The sequence below is a fragment of the Bubalus bubalis genome, chromosome 4 (genome assembly GCF_019923935.1).
Source record: "Bubalus bubalis isolate 160015118507 breed Murrah chromosome 4, NDDB_SH_1, whole genome shotgun sequence".
In the NCBI taxonomy this organism is placed as follows: domain Eukaryota; kingdom Metazoa; phylum Chordata; class Mammalia; order Artiodactyla; family Bovidae; genus Bubalus; species Bubalus bubalis.
In genome coordinates this window covers 129357501-129384464 of record NC_059160.1, presented here as the reverse complement: position 1 = coordinate 129384464, position 26964 = coordinate 129357501, and the positions used below count along the sequence as shown (strand labels likewise).

The 26964-nt window shown below is 37.6% G+C and overlaps 1 protein-coding gene across 1 annotated transcript in view; it reads right to left on the bottom strand.

The window, feature by feature from the left end:
• The window catches only part of RYR2 (ryanodine receptor 2), an 829832-nt gene that overhangs the window by 551596 nt on the left and 251272 nt on the right, over positions 1–26964 (bottom strand). The gene's annotated exons all lie outside the window — the stretch shown is intronic.

The window sequence follows — 26964 nt, the reverse complement described above, 5'->3', positions numbered from 1 at the left end:
TCATGTAAATGTCTACTGAAGAAAAACAATTCTGTGACATAGTACATCTACCATCTCATTGCAAACAGAAAAAATTTTTGTATATAAGTGAAAAAATATTTGTATATAAGCCCTAGGAATATTTTAAAATTACTTTTTAAATATTGACTGATAAGTTTTAAATAATGAAGGGTATGAGTTTTCAATAATACAGGTATGACTCTTCAAAGATAAACATATGTTAAAATAATGTAAAAACTAACATTTTGATATTATGATGACCTAAAATTTGAATTTATGCTGACTGGAAAAAATATCTTCAAAGGATTGAATATTAAGCAATCAGAAATATCTATACAGAATTTAATTTCATTATTTCAGGATCCTTTATTATAGGAAATGAAATAAAATTGATACATATCCAATCCATTCACATGCAGGTTACTGACCTGAAAGATTCATTGGCTTTTTACAGGAATAAATTCTTTACTAATAAAAATTACAGGCTTGTAAATCTTTTATTTGGCAAGTACCATAATAGACTTGAAGGTCTGATGCCAGATCTAATCCCAGTAAAGAGACTTAATGATAAAATCACCTCATCAAAATAACCATCCATCTATTTCCTACAAGCTAATCCCAGTTTACATTAATTTCATCCACATTAACCACAGCTTATGTTTATACCCATAAGCGGTTAAAGAATGAATGACCTACTTAAATGTTGGTGTCTGCTGAAATGCATCTTTGTTAGACTGATCTCATTTCCTGCAGAAACCAATTTCACTTTCTTTATGACAGAGCACCAGATCATAATGATAAGTGAAAAGCAAGCAACATAAAGTACCACGGACTCCAGGAAAACCTTCATCTCTGTTCAACAAAACATTCCCTTCTTTAAGCATTAAATCACCCAAACTTTTACAGGTTATACCTGCAACACTAAACAACTTAAACAATTCACATAAAGGGCCGGAGAAGGCAGTGGCACCCCACTCCAGTGTTCTTGCCTGGAGAATCCCAGGGACAGGGGAGCCTGGTGGGCTGCCGTCTATGGGGTCGCACAGAGTCGGACACGACTGAAGCGACAGCAGCAGCAGCAGCGATAAAGGGCTTCCCCAGTAGTTCAGTGGTTAAAGAATCCCCTGCAATGAAGGAGCCGCAGGAGATGCAGGTTCAATCCTTGAGTTGGAAAGATCCCCTGGAGGAGGGCATGCAACTCACTCCAATATTCTTGCCCGGAGAATCTGATGGGCAGTATTCTCCCCTGGAGAATCCCTTGGAAAGAGGAGCCTGGCAGGCTACAGTCTATGAGGTCGCACAGAGATGGACACTACAGAAGTGACTCAGCAGAAACACTTGTACACATCTTCAATAAAACTAGCAATTAATTTGTCATAGTGTACTCAAAATCAGATTAGCAGTCTGACCACCTGTAAGGCTACTATCACATTTTACCTATATAACTTTAAACCTCTAGCTAGAAACAGGTTTTTAAAGGATAGTATAAAAATTCAACTTCTTAAGTAAAGCTTTATTTTCAAGGATGCCTAATTGCGATGTGCAAATCTTTCATACGTTATAAAAGATTAAAAATGAAAATTAATAACACAATAGCATTTTCTATAGTACAAATCTGTTTTATATAATTTCAATAGAATACATTAATTTTTGCTTGGGTTATGAATAAAATATCACTAAATGTGTTTCCTTATTTTTAAAATCTTAAGACTGAAATTCTGTGAAACAATAATATGAAAGGCTGGCTTTCAAGTTCAGTCTCTCCCAATGATTCGTTTTAATGGCTTTCAAAACAGGAAAAACATGCACAGATCCAAATGAAAAAGGATTTCTGTTTTTCATTCTAATTCACCAATTATAAAAGGATTTTTGTTGAAATTTAGCTAGGAACTCTCCATATTCCCCGTTGTTAACCAGTTCTTAAACTAATTACATGGTTTTTTTTTATATATTTTTAACAAATGGGTTCAAATTTCACTTTACCTTATTTAAACAATTAGAAAATTTTACATTCATATTTTTCAAAGTCTGCTTATGTCAAAGCTTATATACCTGACAGATTTAGATAATTTTCGGCACATACTGATGCAATGTAAAAACATACTCAAATATCCATTTTCAAAATGTTCTCTCCATGGTAAGATTATTTAGAAAGCAGGCACTTTTTCATTGTAAAAATGTCATCTTCACCTTGGAAATATCTCCAAGGGAACTATGTCACGAAAAGTTCCTGATTATGTCACTGCAATTCTGGAACAGTTAAATTTTTGTAAAAATAAACATTAAAATGAAGTAAATTCAAATTAAATACTTTGCCACAAAATTGCAAGAAGACTGTCCATAGTATAAATATAGTATAAACAGTATAAATGAGATGTGCACATCTCATTTTAAAGAATCGTGAAGAATTTATATTGTAGCTCCAACTTCTTTGCTGCAATAGTGTGCCTACGAAAGAAAGTATGAATCAATTCCATGTAAGGATTCTGTGAATTTAATTCTGTGAATTTACCCAAGATTCTTGATATACCCAAGATTTGCCCAAGTGTTTTCCCCCCAAAATATGACATGTTGTCTTTTACTATTAAAGAAGACAAAATAAGAAGCTGCTAAATATTTTTCAGGGATATTTGAAGTCATGAAACTCAAACTTCATGTTCTAAATATTTAGTTCTTAAATATCTTACTGCGATGACGACATAGTCTCATTACCTTATATTAAAGGAACAACTGATCCACAGAGTAAGGTTTGCAATGAACAATAATGTAAATCCCTACATATCCCCTGATAGATTTAAATGGTTTGAGCTTTTCAGATCTAATTACTGTCATTGTTTTGCTCTCTTAACACAGGTAGCAAAGAGTTTATGGAAATAAAAATATCAGCTATTCTATTTTTTTTTCATTTGTACTTAACATTACTAGCATAGTTTTCAATTTGTGTCTCTCTGCAGAATACCTTAATGCCAGTTGACCACTTTTCAAGCTAATTTAAGCACAACTAAAAGATTTATAATAATGATGCTAAGAATAACACTCATCTAGTGCCTATACTTACCCTCTTCTTTAAGCACTTGATATTTATTAACTCAATTCATCTATAAAGGTATATAAGATAGATATCTAATAAACTAAATTAATGTTACGTTATGAGATAATGTATCAAACAAATCTTAACTGTGGGATGCCCACTCATCTCCAGGATACCTTGCATTCATTAGGCAACAAATGATGATGATATGAAACCAAATGTCATTGAGACCAACAGAGGGAGAAACAAATTGTGTCATAATTATTAGTGAAATTTCATTGTTTTCTTTCCTGTTTTTGGCTAAAAATAGTATTAAAAATGTTACATTATCCTTCCACACTCCATTGAATTGCCATATCTAACCCCTAGAGGCAACACTTTAGATTGGAGTCTACCACAAGAAATATTAGGAGTCTGCTATTTTGTTATTTTGTAGACTACAATAGAATAATAATACTGGGCAGACAGTACAGTTAAACTGAAAGGTCATACTTAAGATAACTACTAAAAACTTTAAAATAACTTACATATATATATTATATAGTAATAAAGTGTATTTAGTACTGGGAATAATAATTTCCATGATCTGTATAAATATCACAGAAATGGAATAGACTCTGGTTAAAGGACTGGATATATCAGGAGTCATGAAATTTGATAGAACACTAACAAATAAGGAACAAATTTCAAAGGAGTTTAATAAATAAGACACATGGAAAAGTTCAATAAGCAAATAAACCAACAAATATACAAAGAGGATAAAATCATAATGAACGTATTATGACAGTAATTTTAGATTTACTGTAGAAGTTTTCCTTCTATTCCATATATCTTTTTCACCATTATACTTTGAAAATCAAGACCAGTATTCCCTGATGCTTTTCAAGTGTTTTAAGAATATCTATAAATTCACTAGAGTCAAATGCTTAACTCATGCCAAAGATAGTTTATCACACGGTAGTTAGAAAGAAGTGTGTAGGATCCTGACTTGGCTATTTAGCCGCTGTGTGCAGGGCTATGCTTAGTTTTTCAGTCGTGTCCGACTCTTTGTGACCCCACAGACTGCAGCTCACCAGGCTCCTCTGCCCATGGGCATTCTACAGACAAGAATACTGGAGTGGATTGCCATGCCCTCCTCCAGGGGATCTTCTCAACCCAGGAATTGAACCCAGGTCTCCGGCATTGCAGGTGGATTTTTTACCATCTCAGCCACCAGGGAAGCCCCAGCTGCTGTGTAATCCTGGATAAATCACCTAAACTCTCTGAACTTCAGATTCTCCTCAGGATGAAAAGTGTATAATATCTAGGAGAATCTCTGATAATCATGTGCATATTAAAAAATGGTAATTGTGTTATGATTCCACAGCTTTTAAGGTAGAAAAGAAAATACTGTCTGGATTCAATTACAGTAGACAAAATGATATCTTAAGTTAGGGAAAATATAAAGAAACTGAATATGTCTCATACTGCTATTTTCTTAGGTACAAGTTACTGAAAATGTTGGGACGTAACTCTTCATCTCATAAGGATTAAATTTATCTTCCCACTGATTAAACTGTATATTTTTACTGTAATGAGGTGCTATAATAAAGTAGAATGGATACCAAAGAAATGATGATGAAAGTTTCAGTCTTAAGTTGACCAATATAACGACCAACTCTTATTAAGTTACTTAATCTAAATGCCTCAGGTTCCTCACAAGAAACAAGCAGGAGGGGTAAAATCATTTTAAAGTGACTTCAAGTTCATTTTCTAAATGACAGTCAGTCACCACTTGCTTGGTTTGGTCACATCCTTAACAGATCTGTTTCTGCAGTTTTTAATACAATGGAAACAATTTAAATCATGGAAACAAAAACCCACACAGAAAACCCAAAGCATTAGATAAAAGAAAAGGGCAAATAATTACTTTCGGTGTCAATCAAATGAAGCATAACCAAGAGAACAACGTTAAATAGTTATCCTCCATTTTCATTAATTTCAAAAGAAATCCATTTAAATGTCCTCAACAGGTTCACATGCAAGTAAATGGAACTTGATATTGTAAAAAGATTAAATGATGGAAGGGCTCACAGACTCTTCATACACAAACATTTAAAATAATGCTATAGTCTAGTTATAGTGAAAGTCGCTCATTTGTGTCCGTCTCTTTGCAACTCCCTGGACTATACAGTCCACGGAATTCTCTAGGCCAGAATACTGGAGTGGGTAGTCTTTCCCTTCTCCAAAGGATCTTCCCAACCCAGGGATCGAACCCAGGTCTTCTGCATTGCAGGATTATTTACCAGCTGAACCACAAGTGAAGCCCAAGAATACTGGAGTTATTAGCCTATCCCTTCTCCAGCAGATCTTTCTGACCCAGAAATCGAACCCGGGTCTCCTGTATTGCAGGCGGTTTCTTTACCAACTGAGCTATCAGGGAAGCCCAGTGTTAGATTACCATAATTGACTGTTAAGTCATTGACCAATCTGAGGATTAAAAAACTGTGAAATTATATAACTGAATGTTTAATAAGCACAAATATTACCTTAAATTCAGACACAGCATAATTTAAATTTTGTGATAGGACACAATACCTCATTAGGTTAATTCTTAGCATGGTAAATAGATGATAAGATAATTATAAAAATAATCCCATTAGGTACTGTATGACTATTCAATAGTCCAGTCTTAGCAAATATTTTAAGCTTCTCTTCTCAGATTGAGTCGTTAATTTCCTTATCCACATAGTTGCTCTCCTGCTTACTAATACAGCAAAGATTAGGAGAAACCTTTTCATTTATTACTAGCATTTTCTCTAGGTTATAGCCAAGTTTTCAGACTGGGCCTCAAGCACAGTTTTATTAAAAAGGTATCATATACTCAAAATTATATAAAGAAATGCATGTTTTAAATGAAATGAACACTCATGAATCATCAAGCAATTTAAAAATATTAACACAACAGTATGAGTAATTTTGAAGGTCCGTATATCCCTCTATTCAATATTTCCTTGCTATTGTTTATAATATTATCACAAATTTATATATATATTGTTTAAATTTGCTAAGGTTTGCCGTTTATATAATCTGTAACATAAAGTATATATTCTTCTGTAACTTTTTTTGGTGGAACAATATTACATTTTTGAGAATCATCTATGCTGATGTGAATAACTATAGTTCATTTTTACTGCTATAGAGTACTCCATGTATAAAAATTGTTTCCTTTTTTTTTTTTCTTATCAACAATACTGCAACAGATGTTCTTGTATGTGTTTCCTTCTGTACCTGTGCAAAAAATCTCTCAGGAAAGAATACTTTAAATTACAGTGTATGCACATCTTCAAGTTTATTAAATAGCCAATTTTCTAGTACACATTCCTACTAGAGGTGAGTGGAAATTCCTAATGCTCCGCGTTCCCACCAACAATGATATGCCCAGTGTGTGAGATGATCCTTTATTATGCTTTTAATTTTCATTTTCCAAAATAATGAGGGTTGAGGGTTTTCATGGTGACTTAGTGGTAAAGAGTCTGCCTGCCAATGCAGGAGACGCAGGTTCCATTTCTGGTCCAGGAGGATCCCACCTAGCACGGAGCAACTAAGCCTGCGCACCACTACTGAGCCTGTTCCGGAGCCCAGGAACTGCAACAGCTGAGCCCACATGCAGCAACTACCGAACCCTGGAGTTCATGCTCTGCAACAGGAGAGGTCACCACAATAAAAAGCCCAAGAACCACAACCTCAGAGAGGCCTCCAGGTCACCACAACTACAGAAAACTTCACGCAGCAATGAAGACCCAGCACAGCCACAAATAAACAAATAATGAGGGTTGATGATGTTTTTATATTATAATGGCCCATCTGTATTTCCTCTTCTGTGAAATGCCTAGTCACATGTATCTGTTTTCTCTTTGGTTGTCATTCTCATATTTATTGACAGCAATATTCTATATATTCTGATACTTCTAGATTTTATGTTTCATGTTTTGGTATGCAACAAACCAAATAATATTTTTGGGTTTTCTTTCTATGGTCTACACTTTTTACTTAATTGGTAAAATACATTTCCATAAAATACATAGCACTTTAATGGTTGATGTTATTTTCCTTTTTCATTATATCTATGTATATCTCTCTATATAGATATATGAATAATATACATATAAATATAAACCAAGAGAAAACCTTCATCACTTTTATTTTGAAACTTGATCCCAAGTTCCCCACACCCAGCAATGGAAAAGGGCATAAAGTATAGCCAAGTAAACTTAAAGGGCCATGGAAACATCTATTAGTAAGTAGCCTTTAAAACAGGCAGCACTTTTTTTACACATCTTCTGGACGCTGAGCTTATGCACAGAGATTCAGGATAATCAGAGTGGAGATTTTTCTCTTTTCTTAACAGTAACTTATATATGTGTAGCATGTTAGCTATTTTCAGTGTTCTTTATACACTTTATATGATGCTCAGAACAACTAAAACGGATGAGGAAAAGAAATTATTGTTGCCACTTCAGAACTGAAAAAAATAAAGGAAGTGAAGGGATTTGCCTAAAATGGGAAAACCCTGGATGCAAGTCTAGGCCTCCTGCCCTTTAGTCCAGGCTGCCTTTCTCAACACTGTACTACTTTTCAAGGTAAGGAATGAACACTGTCAAAGCTGAGGACATGGGGACATCCCGGGCAGTAATGTGGTTAAGACTCTGCACTTCTAAGGCAGTTCAGTCCCTGGTAAGGGAACTAAGATCACACATGCTGGGGGGCATGGCCAAAAGAAAAAAAAAATTTAATTAAAAAAAATAATAAAGTCCCAGTCTTGAAAAGAAAAAGAAAACAAAAGCTGAGGAGACGGCATTTTTGTAAAGTATGACTCGTCAGCGTAGTCAACTTGTACTTACTGACTATGAAAGGATTATATTGTCCTCAGAAAGCATTCTATACTTGTACTTACTGACTATGAAAGGATTATATTGTCCTCAGAAAGCATTCTGTACTTGTACTTACTGACTATGAAAGGATTATATTGTCCTCAGAAAGAACTCTGTCGTAGGGTGGCAGCTGTGGAAGGGCAGAGAGAGAAGTGGAGCACACTCATCCGCTCCCTCCTACGCCACACAGACTTAGTTTCCTATTCACTCAAGCTTTTCCCTAAACACAGATCTCTTACCCATCCCAGAAAATTTATGCAAAAAAAGTAAAACATGCTGATGGTGGTTGAGATTATTATCTAAAAACTAGGAACATATACTTAGATAAGGGATACTTAGATGTGGCCTCATGAGTCTATGTTCCCTAGCAGTATGATAACCACAAAGAGTGCATTCCAAATGTATCTGAACAATCACCAAAACCGTTTTTAAAACTTGCAGACAAAGAATGTCACCTGCCGTATCGGTAGACAAAGGATGTGGCTGCCATCAAGACATCAGCTATTGTCATACGAAGTAAAGTAAATCAGAAAGAGAAATAAATATATCAACACGTGGAATCTACAAAAGTGGTACAGATAAACTTATTTGCAAAGCACAAATAGAGACAAAGATATAGAGAACAAATGTTTGAACAGCAAGGGGGAAAAGGGGGGATTGGAAGATAGGGACTGAAACATATACGCAATTGATACTCTGTATAAAGTAGATCACCCCAGTGAGAACCTACTGTACAGCATAGGGGACTCTACTTGATGTTCTGCGGTGACCTAAATGGTAAGGAAATTCAAGGAAGAGGAGATATATGTATACATATTAAGTGATTCAATTTGCTCTTCAGCAAAAATTAACACAATTGTAAAGCAACTATACCACACACACACACAAAAAGACATCAACTTCTGCAGTCACCCCCACCCACCAACACAACCCTGATGGTGCACGAACAGGGGGTTTAAGATAGAAAAAAAAAAATATCTAAGGTGTATATCAAAATAAAGATTTCAATGAGTTCAGACTCTTATTTTCCTATGCATAGAACAGCACTAAATTCATTAACATGTCTGTTTTTTCTTTAACAGTAATTTTTTGATGTTCCAACTACTTGGTTTTTGTTGCAAGAACTCCCATATATTCTGGCTCCTTCCTTACCTCTTCATAACAGTCCCACAGAGCTATATAAGAGGCCACCCCTGGGCTTAAGTCCTCAGCAAATCTGCCAAATAAAACATACTTCTCAAATTTTAGGTTGTTTAGTTTTTTCAGCCAACTGGGGAAAATCTCTACTTAGTGTGTTTGTGAAGACTATCATTAAGTCATGTGATGGGCAAGAAAAAGTAAAGAATAGGCTATATGTATCTATAGTATCACAAATGCATTAAGCTTTCAGGTAATATAAACACAGCTTTTTAAAAAAACTTTTTATTTTGTATTGGGGTACAGCCGATGAATTAACAATAAACATTGTTTATTGTTCACAGTTTTAAGTGAACAGTAAAGGGACTCAGACATACATATACATGTATCCATACTCCTCCAAACGTTTTTTCTTTAAAAAGAGACACAGATGTATAGAACAGTCTTTTGGACTCTGTAGGAGAGGAAGAGGGGGATGATTTGGGAGAATGGCATTAAAACATGTATAATATCATGTAAAAAAAAAGAGTATGAGATAAAAAAATAAATAAAAATTCCAAATCAAAGGAAAAAAATAATAAAAATAAAATTTAAAAGGCTAACCACAGGACATTATTGTACAACTACAAACAAAAGAATGCTTGGTTATTAAATAAGAATTAAAGTCTTTGGAAATTTAATATAGTGATATTCACATTCGTCAGGGGTAGGAGGAAAACGCTCATTGTATTTTTTGAATCTTGTCCCAAATAAATATATCACTTATTCAGAAAACATATATAATTCAAATCTCTATGTCTTACACCAAAATTCACTCCCTAAAGATTAAGAACATAAAAAAAACATAGAAATTTTTATAATTATCTTATAGGAAAGAATTCTTAAAGACCTTCCTAAAGGCAGAAATATTAAAAATAAAATAGTTTACTAAACACACTTTTTAAACTTCAATATAACAAAAAAAATTATAACCAAAGCAATATGTTAACAAGAAAATTGAAAATTTTAATATATATATGGTAGTGTGTGTTTGTGTATGCTGCTATCGTTGAGTCACTAAGTCATGTCCAACTCTTTGCAATCCCATGGGATTGTCCAGCCAGGAATACTGGAGTAGGTTGACATTTCCTTCTCCAGGGGATCTTCCCAACCCAGGGATCAAACCTGAGTCTCCTGTTTGGCAGGTGGATTCTTTACCACTGAGCTACCTAGGAAGCCCGTGTATTTCTGTATGTGTGTGTATAAATGGTAACTATTCACCAAAAAGAAAAACACTCTAATAGAAAAAAAAGGCCATAGATATAAACAGGGAATTCACAAAACACAATAAATATGAGAAATGGTCTACCTGATCAGTAATCAAAGAAGTACAATTTTGCAAAACAGAGAACTTCTGCCTTTCAGATTAGCATACTTCATATTTTAAATAAAAATGTTTGGAGGGGGCGCTGCTAAGTCACTTCAGTCGTGTCCGACTCTGTGCGACCCCATAGATGGCAGCCCACCAGGCTCCCCCATCCCTGGGATTCTCAAGGCAAGAACACTGGAGTGGGTTGCCATTTCCTTCTCCAGTGCATGAAAGTGAAAAGTGAAAGTGAAGTTGCTCAGTCGTGTCTGACTCTTAGCGACCCCATGGACTGTAGCCCACCAAGCTCCTCCATCCATGGGATTTTCCAGGCAAGAGTACTGGAGTGGGGTGCCATTGCCTTCTCCGTGGAGGGGGTGAGAGAATAGGAAAAATGAATGCTCAGAAAGATAGCTCATAGGATTGTAAACTATCCTGGAGGGTCATACAGTAGTTAACTACCAAAGGCCCTAAAAATTGTATGCCTTTAGCGTAGGAATTCCGTTTCTAGGAATTTATCCCATGAAAATAAATGAATACTGCCCAGAGATACTAATAGTTGCATGTGATATTCACTGCAATGATGTTTATAACAAAAAATAATTGAAAACAACGCATAAAAGTCAGAGCTGGGATTGTAAATGAAGACCTTTCTGCCTTCAGCATCTGTGCCCCCTGACAAAGTTAGGTTCCATTCTCTTTGTCTAAAAGTCTTTCTGTCATGTCCTAACCCTGTTGCAACCAACATGTAATGCAGCTATATTCTGAAGGAGACTCTAGCTGACCACCCTGTAACAGGGGAACAAGCTGTGTAACCAAGGGAGCCTTGTAAACACAATCAACCACTGTAAATACACTAAGAATGGTATTCTAAGCCTCTCTTAGAATCTGTTAGTGTAATAAATGCACCTTCGTCCATGTTCCTGAAGCTCTTAAAGGAGATATGTTTTTTTTTAATTTCTTCCTGTAACTGTAGCCACACTGATATATTTTCTGTCATATTAAAAACTTATGTTGGGACTTCCCTAGAGGTCCAGTGGTTATGATTTTGCTTTCCAATGCAGGGTGTGAGAGTTCGATACCTGGTCAGGGAGCTAAGATCTCATATGCCTCAGGACACAATGACATATCACGAATGACACGATGAAGACCCCACATGTTATAACTAAGACCCAATTCAGTCAAATATGAATAAAAATTTAAAAAAAAGACTCTGTGCTCTCAATGCAAGGGGCACCAGTTCAACCCCTGGTTGGAAAACTAAGAGTTCACATACCTCACAGGGTAGCAAAAAAAGATAAAATGAAAAACAACCCTGTTATGTATTCAATTTAATCAGTGTTTAAAGAACATATGGTAATTGGTCACTACAAAGTTAGTTTATATTTAAATCAAAGTCATGTTTCACAAGAAACATTTTCATTTCCTATAACATTTAAATGTTTGTTACATATTTCCTTTGGGGAACAGAAGTTCTTATCAATTCAATTAGAGAAATATTTAGTGAGTAATTACTATTGAAGTTACTTCATGGCAAACAGATTGGGAAACAATGGAAACAGTGACAGACTTTATTTTGGGGGGCTTCAAAATCACTGCAGATGGTGACTACAGCCATGAAATTAAAAGATGCTTTCTCCTTGGAAGAAAAGTTATGACCAACCTAGATAGCATATTAAAAAGCAGAGATGTTACTTTGACATTACAAAGGTCCATCTAGTAAAAGCTATGGTTTTTCCAGTAGTCATGTATGGATGTGAGAGTTGGGCTATAAAGAAAGTTGAGCACCGAAGAACTGATGCTTTTGAACTATGGTGTTGGAGAAGACTCCTGCGAGTCTCTTGGACTGCAAGGAGATCAAACCAGTCCATCCTAAAGGAAATCAGTCCTGAATAATCATTGGAAGTACTGATGCTAAAGCTGAAACTCCAATACTTTGGCCACCTGATGCGAAGGACTGACTCATTTGAAAAGACCCTGATGCTGGGAAAGACTGAAGGCAGGAGGAAAATAGGACGACAGAGGAGGAGATGGTTGGATGGCATCACCGACTCGATGGACATGAGTTTGAATAAGCTCCAGGAGTGGGTGATGGACAGGGAAGCCTGGCACGCTGCAGTCCATGGGGTCACAAAGAGTCGGACACAATTAAGCAACTAAACTGAACTGAATTACTGTGCGCCAGAAACTCTAGTTTTCCATTAAATTCACTTCCATTACTTATAAGACAGTTACAAAGACTTGGTTATATCTTGGACTGATAGGCAGAAAATTCAACAGGTAACACTGGTGCCATGATGTCATTAGGACTGAGAGAATAAAGCTGGAACTCACCAGCAAGCTCATAAATGTTTATTTTATCAAAAGTGTGGAAAAGTCACATGTATCTCTTCTGAAGTGAAAGTGTTAGTCGCTCAGTCACGTCTGACTCTCTTCAACCAGATGGACTTTAGGCTGCCAGGCTCCTCTATCTTTGGAGTTCTCCAGGCAAGAATACTAGGGTGGGTTCCCATTCTCTTCTCCGGAGATCTTCCTGACCCAGGAATAGAACCTAGGTCTCCCACACTGCAGGCAGATTCTTTCCCATCAGAGCCACCAGGGAAGTCCTTTATCCCTTCTGGCATCAATTAATTCTCTCCCATCACTCTAACTAATATCTGATGATGAACTATTAAGAGCATTATCAGAAAAATTAGGAGAGAAGCCCCTTTTCTAACTCAACATTGAAGATGTGGTGTGAGTTGCCAACGACTCATTGATGACAGTCAGTGAACAAATAGGATCACAGAAAAGTTTACAGTGGAGCAGGATTATACTCAATATGTTAGCAACAAGGGTAGCATTTAAGCCTCACTCATTTTTAGTAGGGGGATTCCCTGATAGCTCAGTTGGTAAAGAATCTGCCTGCAATGCAGGAGACCCCAGTTCGTTTCCTGTGTCAGGAAGATCCACTGGAGAAGGGATAGGTTACCCACTCCAGTATTCTTGGGCTTCCCTTGTGGCTCAGCTGGTAAAAAATCTGCCTGCAATGTGGGAGACCTGGGTTCGATTCCTGGGTAAGGAAGGTCCCCTGGAGAAGGGAAAGGCTACCCACTCCAGTATTCTAGCCTGGAGAATTCCATGGACTTTATAGCTCATGGGGTCCCAAAGAGTCAGACACAACTGAGCGACTTCCACTTTCATTTTTAGAAATAGGAGATCAGACAAATATTAAAATTAACATATATGTACGTTAACTGGGATACAAAAGAAAATACACCTGATGCCCCCCAACCTCACAGACAGCCGTGTTTAATAGACTAAGAGTTTGCAGAAAATGAAGAGTACAATAAAATCAAGCAAGAAAAACACTAACAGAAGTAACCAGATTGCCAATCAGCAGAGGAAACCTAATGTCTCTATTAGTTAAATGCCTTCTCCCAAACTAAAACAACAAGGAAGAAATCTCTTAAATATTCACTGTCCATATTTCACCTTATTATAATTTCTCAATAATCCTCAGAAGCCTCCCCTATGTGACACCTCTTACCCATAATACAGCCAAGGCAAAGGAAATGCTTCTTGTTTGATGACTTGCTCAAATCCAAACAGAGAGGAAGTGAAAACCTTCACCTAAAATCCAGGTCTCCCAAAGTCAAGGGCAACACCCTCTCCTCCAACCTTGCAGATGTGAATGCCACGAGTCAACTGTACTCTTCGACCAGAAAATAAATGTGAGAGGTGGCCTCTCTGCCAAAGAAACTATTTTCCAAACATTATTCCAGGCTAAACCTTTGGCTTGTGCTTTCCATCCTAGCAATTTAAAACACATTATGAATTTGTCGGCAGCTCCACCGCCCTTAGCATAATTAAAACCCATTAGTCTGGTTCACTTCATAATGGCACCACATGTGCTGTGAAAACATATTCACCTAAAAGCTCCTAGGAGGACATTAAACATTCACAACCCACAATGAAAACTTAGCAGAACATGTCAAAGGATAAAACTTTTTATTAGCAGATGCGGTAACTCACCACTCAGGAACACTATACTTAGGTTCAGCCAGTACTAGTTTATGACTTTGAAATATTAGAGGTGGGGGAAGTATCTGGAATGCCTCAGAAAAGTTTTTCTGGTTCTGAAAGCCACCACATCATGTCATTACAATGCTGCGAATTTCCTACCGCAGAATTCTGAAACAAGTAACATGTTCAAAGATCCACCCTAACCTAATAATCTCATTTTGTATAATTCCTTCTGTTTATTATTAACCTTTCATGATTTAAACCTTACACTTTTCTTCTTCCATACTCAGAGTAAGTTTCATCCCCAGATCCTGTCCTTCAACAAAAGATCACCTTCTGAAAGTCATATTAGGTTAAAAACATTCTGACCAATGATTACAATTCCACCAGCAGACTATAGAGGAGGAAACAGAAAAGTTGACAATATTTTAAGAATTTAAGCTAAGACCAACTCTGAGTTTAGAGCAAAACCTATGCAGATCCCATGATAAAAAAAAACAAAACTCTAAGAACTGTACTTTAAGTGTTTATGATTTTGACTAAAAGAAATATCTTTTTTCCCCAAAATTTTAAAGGGGTTTTCAGGTTTTATTTATACCCATAAAGGTTATATGAAAACCCCAATCACTGAAATGAAATGAAAACCACAATCACAGAAAACTAATCAAACTGATCACATGGACCACAGCCTTGTCCAACTCAATGAAACCATGAGCCATGCCACGTAGGGCCACCCAAGACGGACGGGTCATGGTGGAGAATTCGGACAGAATGTGGTCCACTGGAGGAGGGAATGGCAAACCACTTCAGTATTCTTGCCTTGAGAACCCCATGCACAGTATATCTCTGAGCACATTTATGCAAATGCTGAATAGTTTATCAGAGGCACTCAAATATGACACAAAAACAAGATAAAAGTGAATCTTACAAAAATATTTTTCCTTCTATCTATATGAAAATTATCGTCATTCACTCTATTACATTGCTGTTATGTTGGTGCTGATGGATGCCCTCAAGAAAACAGAATGAAGCCAATTAAGCAAAGATTAAGAATTCTGATTCCCTTAGATTAGAAGAATTGAAAAGCAAAACTTAAAATAACACTGTGTCACCAAGTCAGTCACATATTACATCTGTAAAGCCTAGAATAATGGCTCTTAGTATTTTTTTTTCTGGTCACAGACCCCATCATTAACCTGATGAAAAATGTATGTATTTGTAATTGTGGCTACAACTTCCACAGATTTTGAGTCCTCCTAGGTCAGCCCTGGATGATTAGAATCCCTGCTAGGAACCATTTGCTCCTGAGGTCAGGAATCTCACCTTTATCTTTCTGCGCTAGTATGCAGCACCGTGCCTGCATCCAGATGGTGGCAGAGTTGATGAATGAATGTGTGTGTCCGTGGTCAAGTGACCACAAAGAAGAATTTGATTGGCTAAGGGAATGATATAACGTGCTCCTGAAGGATAAATGATTCAAAGGCATCAGAAGCATCGTTGTTTTACATATACACATATATGTCTGTGTCTGTGTGTGTGTATTCCTTAACTTGGGGCTTCCCAGGTGGCTCTAGTAGTAAAGAATACGCCTGCCAATGCAGGAGACAAAAGGGAAGCAGGTTTGATCCCTGGGTTGGGAAGATCCCCTAGTGGAGGAAATGGCAACCCACTCCAGTATTCTTGCCTGGAGAATCCCATGTGCCGAGGAGCCTGGCAGGCTACAGTCCACAGAGTTGCAGTCAGTCAGACATGACTGAAGCAACTTAGCACACAATTATTAAATCTGTATTTGAGTGTTTCCAATTAATTACAAATACTCATTTCGTATTGAGAATTTCACAGTGAAATTCTCAATATGAGTTCCAGAATACTTTTTTTAAACTAAGGAACTTCAAAATTAAAGTTATTGTTGATATTTAAGGGTGCTTCAAACTTATTCTAAATCAAACCATTATTATATACTCTCAACTGATGTGATTCTCCTAAAAATGCTTTAAAATTGTTTGAAGTACTTATTTTTCCTGGGTTCACCCACGTCTTTCAACCTAATGCCTCCCTTTACCTTACTTTTCTGTAGGGAGGCTATTTTTAAAATGACATGTGATTTCAACCTATATGTAAGTCATCAGTCGGTGTTAAGACACACTGAAAAGTTTAAGCCGTGTCTGTTCCTGCAGTTTGTTAGGGCAGAGCACAAAGATTACTTCCATCCCTCCTTCAGTTATTTAAATCTAAGGACCGCCTCATGGCTTTGTCTTCTTTTATTCATTTCCCTCCTTTTCTTTACACATCAATGTTCTTCCCCCCTCAAGTATTTCTATTTCCAGGATAGAATTTTCTATTAGTTTCCTTTCTCTTTCCTCTCCCACAGAGGAAATAGGACTATTAGTTATATCTTTCATTTTATCATTTGTATTTCTTGACAACTGTTTTGTTCCTTTCACATTCTTTACTTTTTCCAAAATGTGCATTTCTTCAATAATTTCTAAAGCTGTGATTTTATTTTCATGTTCATCATTCACTTTTCCAGCAATAAAACAGCTACCACTAAAATTCAACTATATATGGCATTTACATTTTAGTCCTCTATGACTTTGTACACTATTAAACTCACAGCTATTCTAGTTTGTTTCAATGAAAAAGATTCCAAGAAAGATATTTATATTCTTAGAAGACCGGAAAAACTATCTCCTTTGCTGAGCCATTCTTCTCTGATCTACTCAACATGATAGCCCTTTCTTCTACATTCACAAATCCCTCAGGGGATTTTCACCCAAACCCATGGTTTTGAATATCATAATATAACCCAATGACTCTCAAATCTATTAATATGTCATGAGACGTGATCTCTCCTTAGGACTCCAGGCTGACATTAAGCTGCTTATGCGACATCCCTACTTGATGTCATAAATCCAACATAGTCAAAATAAAACTCTTAATATTAATGTCTTTCTTTCTCTATGCCTTCCACCAATCTTCCTCATCTCAACAATATACTCAAATACAAACATCTTTGATTCCTTTTTTCCCCTTACCTCTCAAACCCAATGCAATAAAGATTCTGAATCCAATTACTCCTATTGTCTTTACCCAAATCTTGTTCCCTAGCTTGCAAAGCCCATGATGATCTGGTCCTTGCCTATCTCTCTGACATCTTCTCATGTCACTTACCCACTTGACCTGCTAGATTCAAACCATACTAGCCTCTTACTGTCCTTGGAACAGTCCACACTCATTCTCACCTTAGAGTCCTTGAACCATCTCATCCATCTGCCTACACTGCTCCTTCTGCAACATCCAAAGCATGGTTCCTTCTAGCTATTCAGCAGAGAGGCCTTCTATGATTAAACCAATCTAAGAGAGCTATCCTCTCAATTACCACCACATTATCTTCCATAAAACATATCACTGCTATTGCTGATTGTTAACTAAATTATTTATTTTCTGTCTTCATTCACCAGAATGAAAGATCACAAGATGAGAAATTACTTCAGTCACCACTCTATCACCACGATTCCAGATATTGCTGAGCACAAAGTAGGCACTCAATAAAGTGTTAACTAAATGAATGAATTTAAAGAATTTAAACACAAATTCTATGAATTTCATGGCATTGACATTTTTCCGTTTTACAGAAAATTATCACATTTACTGAAAGATCTCAAGCAGACATTCATTTTAGACAATTTTCATGGAAATTCTTGGCAATAAAGAATATTAACATATTACAGTACAATGTTTAAAATGTTCCAGAAATTATAGTACCTCCAAACTCTACCTGGTGTTAATTATACAGAATAAATTATGACATTTTCAATAATTAAAATGCAAACAACCCATATTTCAATGTTGTTTCATATTATCTAAAATACCATATTTTATATTTCTCTGAGTTTAAGGAATTTAATTTCAACTTCATGGGAATTTTGCTAGCAATGTGAAATATACCATCAAGTTCAGCTATAGTTTATTTTTTTCCGGTTTTTCTGTACCCCAACCCTCTTGTACTAATGCAGATTAAGACTTTTCATTGCATTATACTCAAGATGACTCTAAGAAGTAATCCTCCCTCTCTTCTTCTGGCTTTTCTGCCTCCATTTTTATTCCAAACACTGTAAGTACAATTTTTAGAAGAACATTTTTTTAGGTTATTTCCATGTCCAGTCCCCCTCCCCACCTGAAAAGTCCCATACTCTTTAATACTATTTCACTAACTCTTCTCACAAAGACTTTGTATCCTAGGTTAATCAACCCTTCTTAAAATCTCCAACCCATAATTCAGTGGTTGCCCACTTGTGAGCCTGGGATTAGGGATTATAAAAAGGAATAAGTGTAACCACTATACATTTCTGATTCTAAATAACTTACACAACTTGGACATGTATGCTTATGCATATATGTGTGTGCATAAGAATTGCATATACTATATTTAAATGTATTTGATTAATCAAATAAAACATTTTATTTACTTATTCAATAGTGCTTCCAAATTCATAGTTTAGTCATGTTCCATCTTCATAATAGACACTTTAAGCTATTATGAGCTTAAAGTCCTAAAAGTTCTTTTGAAATTTAAAGGTGGCTCCATATTTAAGTTTTATTATATTCTATTTCATTGGTTGAATTTATAATACAAATACTATGCTGCCAACCCATGTGCCTGTCACACCAAAGCAAGATCAACAAACACTGCCTTAGAAGTCTCCTTAATAAAGTAAGCTTTAGCTTTAAACATTAATGAGCCATCAATTTCATCCAACTAAGGTAAATAATACTTATATTTTAATTCAACTCACTTTTTACTCATCAAATATTAAGTAAGAAAATGTATTAAAGTTATTTCTAAAAGCCTCTATAATTTTATTCAGGTAGGTCTGAAAATTGCCAATACTATAATATACTCATTAGCACTGAGGAAAAATTACTTGAGCATATCTCTACACCAAAAATGAACAAAAAAATTAAACTTGAAACAAATTTTTAGAAAACATGGCTCATCATTTCTTATGGGTAGATCCATAAGGGCAGCCATCAAACTGAATACTAGTAAACTCACTACCTTAATTTACTGATTTTAAACTATTTAATTTATTGCTTATTCATATTACCTATTTCACTTTATCTGAAATAAAAAGAGGAGACATTTAATGCAGAGGAGACATTAAATGCAAGCAGTCAACTCCTTGAGTGAAATGGAATATATTACATTTTAAATATGTAAAATGGCATTTTATAATGTCAATATTAAAAAAAAAAACATATCTCAGAAGTTGACTGCATTCTAAAATCATTCCAAATGTGTCTGATTACCTTTAGTAAACTGACTTAAACCTTAAGAATGCATCTCAGATAGTAGGTGAGTATATATTTATGAGAAATGAACTTATTACTACATTTCTGTGTTTCTCCAAAGAGCAAACCCAAGGATAACACAAACACATTTAGGTATTGTTCCTTTCTTAGGGCTGAACTATCCCCTGTGTACCTCTAAAAATTATGCTTTCTGTGTAGCCATGGTCTACTAATCTCCAGGTTCTTCCTCCAAATAACTGGACTTATCCTGCAGGGTTTGACTTTGGCATCTCTTTATCACTGAGCAAGATGACCTTCCTATAGTTCCATAAACATCATGTACTGGACCCTAGAAAGCACTTATGACCCAAAAATAAAGACTGACTTCCTGTCTCCACATGCATGCATGCTAAGTCACTTCAGTTGTGTCCAACTCTTCGTAACTACGGACTGTAGCCCTCCAGACTCCTCTGTCTATAGGATTCTTCAGGCAAGAATAGTGGAGTGGGTTGCCATGCCTTCCTCCAGGGGATCTTCCTGACCCAGAGACTGAGTCTGTCTCTTAAGTCTCCTGCATTGGCAGGTGGGTTCTTTAACACTAGTGCCACCTGGGAAGATCAGCTCATTAGCTGTGAGCAATTAGCTGTAAGCAGACTTGACATGTGTCTCTTAAAAAAAAACACTCAAAAAGGAAGTCAGTCCTCTGTACTCTTTTCTTCCCTGCCATGGTAAATAAAGTCATTCTAGAGGTGGAAGGGTAGTTACCTGGGGCTACTAAGTGACCAACTGGAGTAGAACTCCTAACCAGTGTTGGACATGTACACGAATTAGACCACTGAGGTTTGGGGGTTCATATTTTTTTCTTACAAAAGCATAACTTAGCTTATCACTAAGCTTATCAACTAACCCAGGATGGTAAATCAGTTTCATTTCAGGTGCAATTGATTGGCAGCAGCTTCCTGGAACAGGGCATTGAAAAAAATATTGAGACACTTTGGAAAAGTTAGAAATGAATGCAACGCACAGTCAGCATCTCCATAAGTATGGGAGACTGGATGAATCGTGAAATCTGACTTAGGTCATATGTTTTATGAAAAATGAGGCTTATGCACTTTAGTTACTAATGGCCTGAACAGTGAGCCCAAACCATAGCTAGTTATTTCTCTTAGTTGCAATATAGTTCTCTAGTACAAACAGCCTTAGTTTTTCTCTACTCCTATATTCTCTTCACCAAGTTGAATGTCTTGCTGCTGCTGCTGCTGCTAAGTCACTTCAGTCGTGTCCGACTCTGTGCGACCCCACAGGTGGCAGCCCACCAGGCTACCCGGTCCCTGGGATTCTCCAGGCAAGAACACTGGACTGGGCTGCCATTTCCTTCTCCAATGCAAGAAAGTGAAAAGTCAAAGTGAAAGTGAAAAGTGAAAGTGAAGTCACTCAGTCATGTCCGACTCTTAGCGACCCCATGGACTGCAGCCTACCAGGCTCCTCCACCCATGGAATTTTCCAGGCAAGAGTACTGGAGTGGGGTGCCATTGCCTTCTCCTACTCTCACACTAAACCATGAATTACAGTCATTTCCAGTAAGGCAATTACTGCTGCATGCTTCTAAGGTATAACCTTGAAAATGTAAATCTAACAAGACAAAAAATTATTATTCATGACATCAAATCCCAGTTTAATTACTTGAGTGTTTACTGAGCATTTTTAAAATGTTCTGGCTATGAATCAACAATAATCTTCCATAAGCTATTTTCTAATGGAAACTTCAGAAATGCAAAATAGTATAAAAGTATTACAATAAACAAGAAATGTTTCAACACCCAGCTAAAAGATAAATTATTACAAATACAGATGAAATTAACCAGGTACCCAGCCCAGATTTTATTCTGTTTGTTCCCCTAAAGAAGTAGTAGGTTACACAGAAATAGTACGTTCCCCTACAGGAGTGGTAACACTTGTCACAATCAGTGAATCTATACTGAAATGCTATATTATCACCAGAAGTCCAGAGTTTACACATTAGAGTTCACTCTTGGTGCTGTACTTTTTATGAGTTTTGGCAAATGATTTGTATCCACCATTACAGTGTCATACAGAGTAGTTTTGTAAGGGAACCACTGACCAAAATCACCTGCCTTGGCCAAACATGATGATAACCACTTGGAGGAGTTGTCTTGCAACAGGGGGTCCCAGTAAGAAACATGGTCCTGCTGCCAAAAACTAACAAAGAATTTGGGAGCGGTCAAATGGAGGGAGGACACGCCAGCCTGTAATACGTCCTACCAACTTTAGAGAATTCTTCACGCTGCAATCCGTCTTGGCTGAGAGATGCACATGCCAACAAGAAGGCCCTCAGTCAGACCAAATACAGGCCAAGCAAGATGACTGGCCAAGAACAACCCAGAGGCTAATCTCATTACCATAAAATCTGAGACTGAGAACTACAAGCTATGTGGCAAAGCAGTGTTCTTGAGGTCCGTTACCCTGCTGCTCTCTGCCAGGGCATCCCTTCCCAATAAAGTGTCTTGCTTTGTCAGCATGTGTGTCTCCTTAGACAACTCATTTCTGGAGTGTTAGACAAGAGCTCCCTCTAAAGCCCTTGAAGGGCTCCCTCTTCTTGCAACAGTTTCACTGCCCTTAAAGTTCTCTGTGTTTCATGTATTCATCCCATCCTCCCCATAACACCTGGCAACCACTGATCCTCTTACTGTCTCCATAGTTTTGCCTTCTCCAGAATGTCATATAGTTGAAATCCTATAGTAAGGAGCCTTTTCAGATAGGCTTAAACATTAATTTCCGGCACCAGGAAGACTATGTCTATGCATTCACTGGAAGGTAAAATACGACTAAAAAATATCCAAATGAATTGGTGCATTGTCAAAATAGATACATCAGTATTAATTAGGTCATCACTCCAAAGAAGGAAAATCAGTTAAAAAATCAACCAACATTTATTAACCATCTACTTCCTGCAAAAATGTATTATGAACTTGAGATGTAAGATGGATGGGATAGTGCCTCCTTCTGCAGGTTTTTTCCTGGTTATTAATCAATAGGTTCAAAAAGAAAATGTAAAGGGCCAAGTGATTTAGCAGCAAGAGGGTCAGTAGAAGGGATACATGAATAAGAGAGAAAGGAGGAGAAAGGGAGGGAGGAAAGGGAGGAGGAGGTGGAGAGGGAGAGAAAGAAGGGAGGGAAGATAGTGAGAAAAGAAAAAAAGAGTGATCTTTTCAGAGAGGAGGGGATGCAAATAAATGCAGGAGAGCTTCACATATTTGAGAGCTGCCTAAAGGCTGAGCAGGCTTCCTTTAGGTGAAGAATTATGCAAGGATGTTTCAGGTAGAGAACTGAGCATATTCAAAGGCAAGCTGTCTTTTTGTAAACTCAATCAGGCTGGACTGATTATACCTCCAGGGAAGTTTATGCCTGTCTAAATATACAAATCAGTACAAAATGACAAAGATTCACTCTTTGACCAAATTCTCCCCAGGCGCCTCTATATCCTCTTTTCAACTAGGCCTCAACCTTGGCCTGTAAAAACCAAAGACTCAAAGATGATTTTGTTCATCCCTGCCCCCACCAAACTCACATTCCTGCACTGGGCATGCAGAGTCCTGACCACTGGATTACCAGGGAAGTCTCAAACACAGTTTCTAATGACTCAGTGCCACTCTAGACCCCCTAAAAGGGCCTCCACGAGAAAGCTGAGGGCTACTCAAAGTATTTAGTTTGTTTTAGCCAACACCTGACAATAGATCCCACCACCCTTTCTTAAAGCATATACTAAAAGACCTCACAAATAGTAATCATTCTTCTGTCCTTTTCAGATATACTAGTATCTTCAACAGCTCAAGACTACATTTCTCAAGTACCTGAAAGCTATCCCTTTGAAATGCAATCATCAGGAAGGATGGCATCCCTGTCTCCCAGTCTCTCTGGAAGTAGACAATCCTGCCTTCAGTACTTGCCAGCTAGCAGCTGCTGTGTAGCAGGCCTAATCAATATTTACACTGAAAAACCCTTTGAAATTCTTCACTTTCCTTACTCATTGACACCCTATTTGCCCCTATCTGTTGCCTCATCCTCCCCTTAAAATACCCAGAAACAGAGAGAATGAGATGGCGGAGGAGTAGGTGGATGTGGAGTACGTCTCTCCCCATGGATACAACAGGAATACACCTTCAGACACAGAAGTGCATGCAGAACAATAGCTGAGAGCAGACAGGAGTACCTGACCAGTGGAAAAGAATATATAGAACCACGCAAAACCGGTAGGACAAAGGAACTAGGCGGGGGAAACAGGAGTGTTAGTAGGACTGGACCTGCCCTCAGTGGGTGTGGGAACTGAAGCAGGCGTCCAACCCCACAGCGGGGCAATTGTCTGAGTCAGAGGAGAAACATTTAAGGCTGAGAGTGAAACAGGTGATCTGTGGCAGCCTAAATGGAATGAAACTCACACAGTCCTTACCGCAGCCATACATAGCCCAGACAGGTATGCAGGTCTCCTAGAAGGCACAGCAGCTGGGAGCTGGAGTTTAGGTATTGTGGAGCAATGCCAGGGTGAGGGCTGCTATTGACTGTAGAGACACGGATCGGGGGATGTGAGGGAGGAGACTGTGGTGGGAAATGCCAGTGGAGGAAAGCCGGGCAGCCATGGAGGCAAGGCGATTCTGCTGAGTCACGTGTAGGGGGTGGAGGCATCACCACAGCCTCTCTCTCCCCACACGCCAGCATCGGCAGCTGAACAATAGAGAGGCTGGCCCATCAAACGCCTGATGCACTGAACTACAGAGTCGGACCTCCCAGGTACCCCTTTAAGGGCCTGATGCCTGATCTACAGAGTAGGAGCCCAGCCAGGGTGGCTCCTCTATGTGCCTGACATGCCTAACAACAGAGAACGATCCCAGGCAAGAGAGCCCTATAAGTTCCTAAATGGGCAGAGCTATGGAGAAAGACTGGCCAAAGAGACCTTCTGATCACCAGCTACAAGAGACTTGAAAAAAGAGTCTAGGAGGGCCATAACTCCCACGGCAGAGGCAGTCTGTGTCCCTGCACACTTGGTGCCGCCAGGATCCCTGCAAGCCAAGCAGCTGTGCCACCTTCATGCTCAACTCTCACTGGGGCAGAACTGCCACAGGCCAAAAAAAAAAGTCTTGGGTCTATGCACGCAGGATCACTTCGGTCGTGTCCAACTCTTTGCAACCCTGTGGACTGCGGCCTACCAGGCTTCTGTGTCAACGGGGTCCTCCAGGCAAGAATACTGGAGCATACTGGCCAGTACTGATTGCCAAACCCTTCTAAAGCACTATATTTCATGCTGCCCTAGCTATCAACTCCCCTGAGTACCGGGTGCGGCCAGAACCCCTGCAATGCAAGCAGCTGCACCACGTCCACACCTGGCCCGCATTGGGGCAAACCCAAGCCCTCCAGGGCAGCCTCAGGAGCAAACCTTAGTAGACGACCCACATACAGAGGTGGAGATGAACCCACAATTGAAACCCAGGGGCAGTGTGGCTAAGGAAGAAGATCCAAAACCTTCCTACCAGCTATATAAGCTGCAGATTAAATCCACACGATCAACTACGCAGACTCTGTGTCTAAGGAATATGGAAAAGGACACTGAGAGCTCCCACAAAAGAAAACACACCAGTTCTGATAGTTGTGAACATTGGAGGCAAGAACACACAGGAGTAGAGCCAGAGTAGAATCTGAGCTGCCCCCACAGCAGGTGCAGAGACCACCACAGAGTTGGAGGGCATCCGGAGGGCATCCGAGGGAGGTGAGGTGGACTGTGACTCCCAGCGAGGGGAAGGACTCTGACAGCAGTGACTCAAGAAAAATATTTATTATTCTTATGTTTTGAATTATTCTGTAGATTCTTTGGGATTTTTTACATTTTTTCTTTTTTTTTTTCTTTTTTTCCCCCCGCTATTGTAGATGTCAATTTTACTGGCACTATGAAATCTAATTAAGCTTTTGAGCTTTTTTTTTTTTTTCTCAGTCACATTTTTTACTGTAATAAACCTCTGCCTCTACATAGGGCTTTTGCACTTCTGTCGAGTTTTCCTTTTTTTTTTTTTTCCTTTCTTCTTCCATTTTTTTTCCTTTATTCTTTTTTTAATTCTAATATTTTTAAACCTATTATTATTTTTCTACATTTATTCCTTTGTTTGCTTTTCCTACTATTCTTTTCCCCTTGGAGTTAATCTGTAAGGTATATAAATCTTTTTTAAGCACCTCTATCTAACTTTGCATATCTATTCTTTCTTTCCTTTCCTCTCAAAACATTTGTTAGTTTTGTTTTCATTGCTTTATTCCCCACTTGGCACCTTGCTTTAGTTTTCTTTTCCAGTTTGTGCTACAGTTAGTTTTGTTCTTAACTGATAGATATAATTTTTAGTTTCTTTGTATGCCAGGTCAATCTATTGTACTTTATTTTTGTAAGACTGTTTTGATTTTGCTTGTAAGTGTGTGTGTGTGTATATATATATATATGTGTATATATATATATATATATATATATATATGTGTATATATATATATATATATATATATATATATATATATGTATGAAAGTGAAAGTGAAGTAGCTAAGTCCTGTCTGACTCTTTGCGACCCCTGTAGACTGTAGCCTACCAAGCTCCTCTGTCCATGGGATTCTCCAGGCAAGGATACTGGAGTGGGTTGCCACTTCCTTTTCCAGGGATCTTCCCGACCCAGGGATCAAACCTGGGTCTCCCACATTGCAGGCAGATGCTTTACTGTCTGAGCCACCAGGGAAGCCATATATGCGTATATTCAGTCACAATTTTTATTGTCATTATAAAATTCTGCCTCTACGTTGGGCTCTGCAGTTCTGTGGAGTTTTCCTTTTTTTTCTTTTCTTTTTTCATTCTTCCATTTTTTTTCTTTTCTCTTTTTTATAATTTTTTATTTTTAATCCTATCATATTTTTTCTACATTTATGCCTTTCCTACTGTTCTTTCCCCCTTGCGGTTAATCTTTAATTTATATAAATCTTCTTTATCTATACCTGTTTAACTTTATATATCTATTAGTTCGTTCTTTCTTTCTTTCCTTTCCTCTCAACATATTTGTTAGTTTTGTTTTCATTGCTTTATTCCCCACTTGGCACCTTGCTTTAGTTTTGTTTTTCAGTTTGTGCTTTAGGTAGTTTTGTATCTAAGTGGTAGATATGAATTTTGATTTCCTTTGTTCACTGGGTACTCTACCTTATTTTG